The sequence below is a fragment of the Xenopus tropicalis genome, chromosome 4 (genome assembly GCF_000004195.4).
Source record: "Xenopus tropicalis strain Nigerian chromosome 4, UCB_Xtro_10.0, whole genome shotgun sequence".
Classification (NCBI taxonomy): domain Eukaryota; kingdom Metazoa; phylum Chordata; class Amphibia; order Anura; family Pipidae; genus Xenopus; species Xenopus tropicalis.
In genome coordinates, this window is record NC_030680.2 from 72,022,964 (window position 1) to 72,028,963 (window position 6,000).

The following is a 6,000-nucleotide window of genomic DNA, read 5'->3' on the forward strand; positions in this document are numbered from 1 at the left end:
AACAGCAGACACTTGGCAACCACTTCTTTTAGCATATTCCCTAAAGCACCTCCCATAGACTTCGACCACACGCATCTAGAACAAACCCCTCTGCCGGTTTCAGCAATCGTCCTGCTTAATCCAGGTAGTAAAATAAATTTGCGCTTGCGTCATTTTAAAATTTTTTTTTTTTTCATTTACATACATCCATGTATGCACTAATCTATTTTTTTTTTTTTTTTTTAAATACACCTTCCCTATAAAACTGATTGGTATTTTGACCATTTAACAAACTGCCTGATCTATTTTATAGTAGGTATAATATTGTTTTTTGCTCATACAACATTATTGTACAGTGTGACTAGTTGATCAGGTGTTTCTGAACATTGATCACACTGGATAACCTTATTGGTTTGAGTTATTTTATTGTGCTTAGGAAATGCCTACTAAATTGGATGAGAATGAAAATAACCAAACTGCTTATTTGGGTGGGAGTTTATTTGGGGAAAAACAGCTGACTGAGTAACTAAAGGCTAATGTCTCTGAAGGAGCTTTCTCTGTGCTTAATCGAAGACTTTACAAATGATGGCACACAAATGGTCTTACCTGCATTCCCCTGCGGTGGACCTTTCTGCGTTCCATTACAGGAGAACTCTGGAAGAAATGCAGCTCGGCATAGTCTATTTGGTTGTATGTAATGGGGTGCAGGCAAGCACCAAATGCAGGTGAAAATAAAGTGATCAGTCTCCTTACAGTATGTACATCTACTGTGCAAAGATTAGGTATGTAGTGTTAGATGTGCACAATGGTTTCATATTAATGCATATCTGGTAATGGTGCTTATATCATCAAATAAGCATGTTGTGCTTAATGGTGTCAGTTTTAGTTCAGATATACCTGCTCACTTCCAAATTTGGTCAGTGTTGATAAGAGTCACACTGAAATCAGAGTATCATTACCTTCCCCTTAAGCATACCCTCACTTCTCTAAAAATAACTAACTTGTTTAAAAGTGATCAGGGGAAGTGGATTATAGATGCTTATAAAGCTCTTCCAGAGGGCATAATTGACAGACGGCAGGGGATTTTTTTTTTTTTACTCCATAAAACTATTGGCGCACCAGAGGCCACCCCTTTAGATTAGAGGAACAGAACTTTCATTTGATGCAGAGTAGGTGGTTCATCACTGTGAGGGCAGTGAGGTTGTGATAGCAGATTCCATTAATGGTTGGTGTTTTGTCTGCGGGGTACCTGCGGGAAGGTACTCTGTACAAGTACATTAGAGAAAATGATAGACAGATAGGGGGGTGTTTTTTGTTTTTTTTCCCCCTCTCTCTTCCTTCCCCTATAAAAATGATCAACGCACCAGAGTCCACCCATTTAGATTAGAGGAACGGAGCCTTCACTTGCAGCATAGGGTAGTAAGGTTTCAATAAAAAAAAAAAAAAATAGGGTAGTAAGCTTAAGGAATGCCCTGCCGGTTGATGTTGTGATGGCAGATTCTGTAAATGCCTTTAAAGGAACAGTAACACAAAAAAATGAAAGTGTATAAAAGTAATTCCAATATAATGTACTGTTGCCCTGCATTGCTACAACTGGTGTGGGTGCCTCAGAAAGACTATATAGGTTATATAAGTAAGCTGCTGTGCAGCCATTCAATGGAGAAAAGGCACAGGTTACATAGCAGATAACAGATAAACCCCTATTATATGGGGCTTATCTACTAGTTATCTGCTATGTAACCTGTGCCTTTTCTCCTTTTTTCCAGCTTGAATGGCTGCCCTGGGGCTACACAGCAGCTTATTTATATAGTAGCTTTTCTGTAGAAAAAACACCAGTTTTTTTGCAGAGTAACAGCACATTATGTTTTAATTACTTTAAAACACTCAAATTTTTTGATGTTACTGTTCCTTTAAGAGGGGCTTAGATGATTTCCTGAACTGTTATTGTGATCCTAAAACCTACAATAAGGGGCACATTCATCAAAGTACGATTGAGTCCGAATACAAAATTTTTTTATATTTTCTAAGTTTTAGAAATGTGCGTATTTTTGCGATTTTTTTTTTTTTTTTGTTTCCCATTAATTTGTGCGACTTTTTCGTACTTTGTGACAATTTAAGAGACAAAATCGTACTGCGAAAGTTTTGGATTGATTTAAGATTGCGCTGTTTATGGTCGTTCGGATATGAAAACTTTGTGACTATCACAAATGATCATTTCAATACAAAAAAATTTTGGATTGTAAGCACGAAATTTTAGTATTCAAAAAAAGAATTTGTGACATTTGCGATCATCCGAAATAGTTAGTTTGGAAGGGATTCAGGTAAGGGTTTTGTTCTCTTTTGAAAGTCAAAATAAATCCTATATTAATAAAAATGGTGTTTTGCCTTCCACTAGTAAAAGTAGCATGTTTATTTAATGACATTGTTTGCATAATAAGGGAGAAAAGTGTGCCTAATGGTTTCTCCATATACCCTTTATCCTGGTCGCACACATACTAATATCACATACTGATTCCTAGCTACAATGCGTGATTTTTGTTTGTGTTTGCCCCTCACTGATTTAGTCATGCTGGGGAAATAAAAAAATAAATAAATAAAAATGTGAACCAGTTTAGCACTTTGTATAGGGCTATATGTAGACCACACTTCTGCACTGTGAGATTGTCTTTTTAGGCTATATGTGTTGCTGTATTATGCTTTAAATTATCCCAATATTCTTAATGTGTGCTCCGCGGAAGTGTGGAAAATGCACTCTATAGTGGAACAGCACGAAATTGTTCTTTTATAAGCTACTTATTGTCCTGTATGCTGTGCATTCAACTACAGTAAAGCTTTGTCCTTTATGTGTTATGTGTTTATTTATGACCCTATGTTTACAAAGCCACATGGTTTTATAGGACAGATATCTAAATGCAGTGCTATGTGGATCAACAACCTGAAAGGCAGCACGACCCAAATATTCTTTAAAATCAAAGATGTTTTAATATCAGGTCCAAGACAAGTGCAGTACGCATAGTGCAATTTTGAGTGAAATCGTCATGTGTTTTTTCCGACAGTGCAGCGGGGATTTCCAGTGACATTGCACTCACAAGGGCATAATGCTATTGACGCAATTGTGCTGCACCTAATACTGCACAACTATACAACAGTGCAAGGAGCACATTTTGACACAAGTACCTTTAATGACAGTGGTGTTAAACACAACTAACTGCAGGGACAGCAACTGCGCTTGAAGACATAAATAAACCCTAATAAGCCCTAGTGTTTTTTTATGGAACTCACTCAGCAACTAATTGTAGCTGATTTTAAAAAATGTAAAAAAGCTGTATAAAATATTTCTTGTCAATAAATCATATATTTATTAAACTGCCATGTTATATGTGAATTCCTGCCAGTCATTCATGACAAAGATCTGAGCACTTAAAGAAGCAGTACCGTGCTGTTAAAGTGGCTGTATGTGGTGTGCTCTGAAGCCACTTGTTTTTCTTAATACACCTTTATAAACATATCCAGCAGACATAGGTTTGTCACAGGTCGCTGCAAACATTTTTATTTTTTTTTATTTGTTTTGAGACTAGTAAAATGGCCTTCTATTATACATGTCTTTCATCTCCTATCCCAGTAAAAGGCACAAAACTTTGCCTCCCTGTGTAGGTCACTTATGAGCCAATAAAAAAACACCTTTGTGGTTTTTACTGACTGTACTTGACTGGATGAATTTATATATATATTTAACATGTGTTCTATTTAGTTGCCGAAATTCTGGCACTATCACTAGCAGCAAAGCCAAATGATTTCAAAACTAAATACAATATTATAAATACTATAATACTAATAATACTTCAATACTATAAAGCTGCACAATTTTTTCTTCAATATAAGGTTTGTTCAGTTTACTTTGACATCTCTTTGAAAAATTAAGTGGAACTTTAAAAAGAAAAAGACAAATAGACTGCAGAGCCTGTTTATTGGCACGTCTCCATGTTTTAATCAGGCCATATGTAAAAATAAAATGTGCAAAGATGTTTTTGTAAATGACAAGTGTTCGCATTCCTTGTTCAAACAGAGACATCTGTTGTTGTCGTTGAGAAATTCTGGCTAAGAAACACTAACAAAGGGAAGAGGCAGATATATAATAGCTTTTGAAGCACTGTACGGATAATCTACTGACTCTGATTCCACCCTACGCATAGGACTATGGTATCCATCTGCTTTGTTTCTTTATGTTAACCTTTTGGTTTTTTTCTGTATTTTGATTCTCTTTGCCATTTGTCTGTCATGCATCTATGCATTTACTTCCCTACAAGGGCAATACAAGGCTTTTAAAGGCTTCTGGTCATTAGTACAAACCTGTGGGTGCAGCTCACTTCCCTGGTCAGTCTAACAAATATCTCAGTCCTCTATCTGAAGCCTAGTGCTTTGATAGTGATAGTTCCCTACTAATTGATTAAATGAGGTGCCTCACCTTAGAATGGTTTGAAATTATTTGTGCACTTATGCACTGGTGTTTTTCTTCTTTTTTTTTGTTTTTTTATTTATGTGTTAGGGCTAAAGCTGGCCATACACGCACCGATACTATCGTACGAAACCTCGTTTCGTACGATATTCGGTGCGTGTATGGCATGTCGGCGAGTCGACCGATATCGCAGGAAGCTGCTGATATCGGACGACTCGCCGATCGGCCAGGTTAGAAATTTTTGATCGGGCGCCATAGAAGGCGCCTGACCAAAATCTGCTGTCAGGGCTGAATCGGCAGAAGGAGGTAGAAATCCTATTGTTTCTACCTCCTTATCTGCTGTTTCAGCCCTTACTGTGTGTGGCGGATCTGACGATGTTTCGCGTGACCGATGGTCGCACGAAACATCGTCAGATCGCCACGTGTATGGCCAGCTTTAGACACACAGAGCTTCTTTGTAGCAGCTACTTGTCACTACTACGAAACGCCAGAAAATACCCTGCCATAGACTTCTGAGAACTGTCAATTGGGCTACAAAACTGTATGAGCCAAAAAAGTTTGCTAATTATAATCTCTTATCTCATGACTCTGGCCAGTGCTCCTGTTCACTAAAACGTACACCAGCCTGAGGTATTTCTGTGGAAACCTCCTTGTCACCATTTTCTTTAGTCTTAGCAGGCTCATGTGCAGTAACATGAATAGCCTAAAGATGGCCATACACACACCGCTATTATCATACAACACAAGGTTTGTACAATATTCAGTGCGTGTATGGTGGATTGCCAAGGCGATCGATATCACAAAAGCCTTGGATATTGGTAGTCTTGTCGATGGGACAGGACAAAAGATTTTGATTGGGCGCCATTGAAGAGCCTGAGCATAGGCATGCATTTAGGACTGAATCATCAGATAGGGGTAGAATTCCTGTTGTTTCTACCTCCATATCTGACAATTCAGCCCTAAACATTAGTGAAGGATGCAAATGATCTTTCCTGTGACCAATGGTCGCAGGAAAGATAGTAATTGTAATGTGTATGGCCAGCTTAACAAAGAGAAAGTCAGCTTTTTCACTCTGCTGTACATGTGCCTTCCTGGGCCCGGCCTGTAGAAAAGAGAACAGAAGTGAAAGAAGAGAAGTAGGATCAGCATTAGCACAGCATTAGGCCTCCATACTGCATTTACTCCATTATATCCTATTTCCATGTGTCAGTTGTATAATATATTGTCTGAAGGCTACATATGGGAAATACCTCTCTGCCCTAAAAATGTACATTTAATAGGCATTATATTGGCTATGGGAGGTCTATAGGAAAAATGGATAATTTTCTCTCTTAGCCAGGTAATTAAATTGCAGCTGAGATTAGAGAGAGTTAATGCCTGTTAAAGGGCTGTGCTTCCACACCTATGGGTCTTCCATGTGTGTGAGAAGGAGGGACAGCTCTTCCCTGAGAGGGAGAAAGTGAGCAAGGGCTCTCATAGCAGGGTGCAGGGCAGGAAGCATGCCTATGGAATCAACTCCTAGAAGGCCTGGACAGCTGTCTGCCACTTCAAAGAGCAGAGAGAAC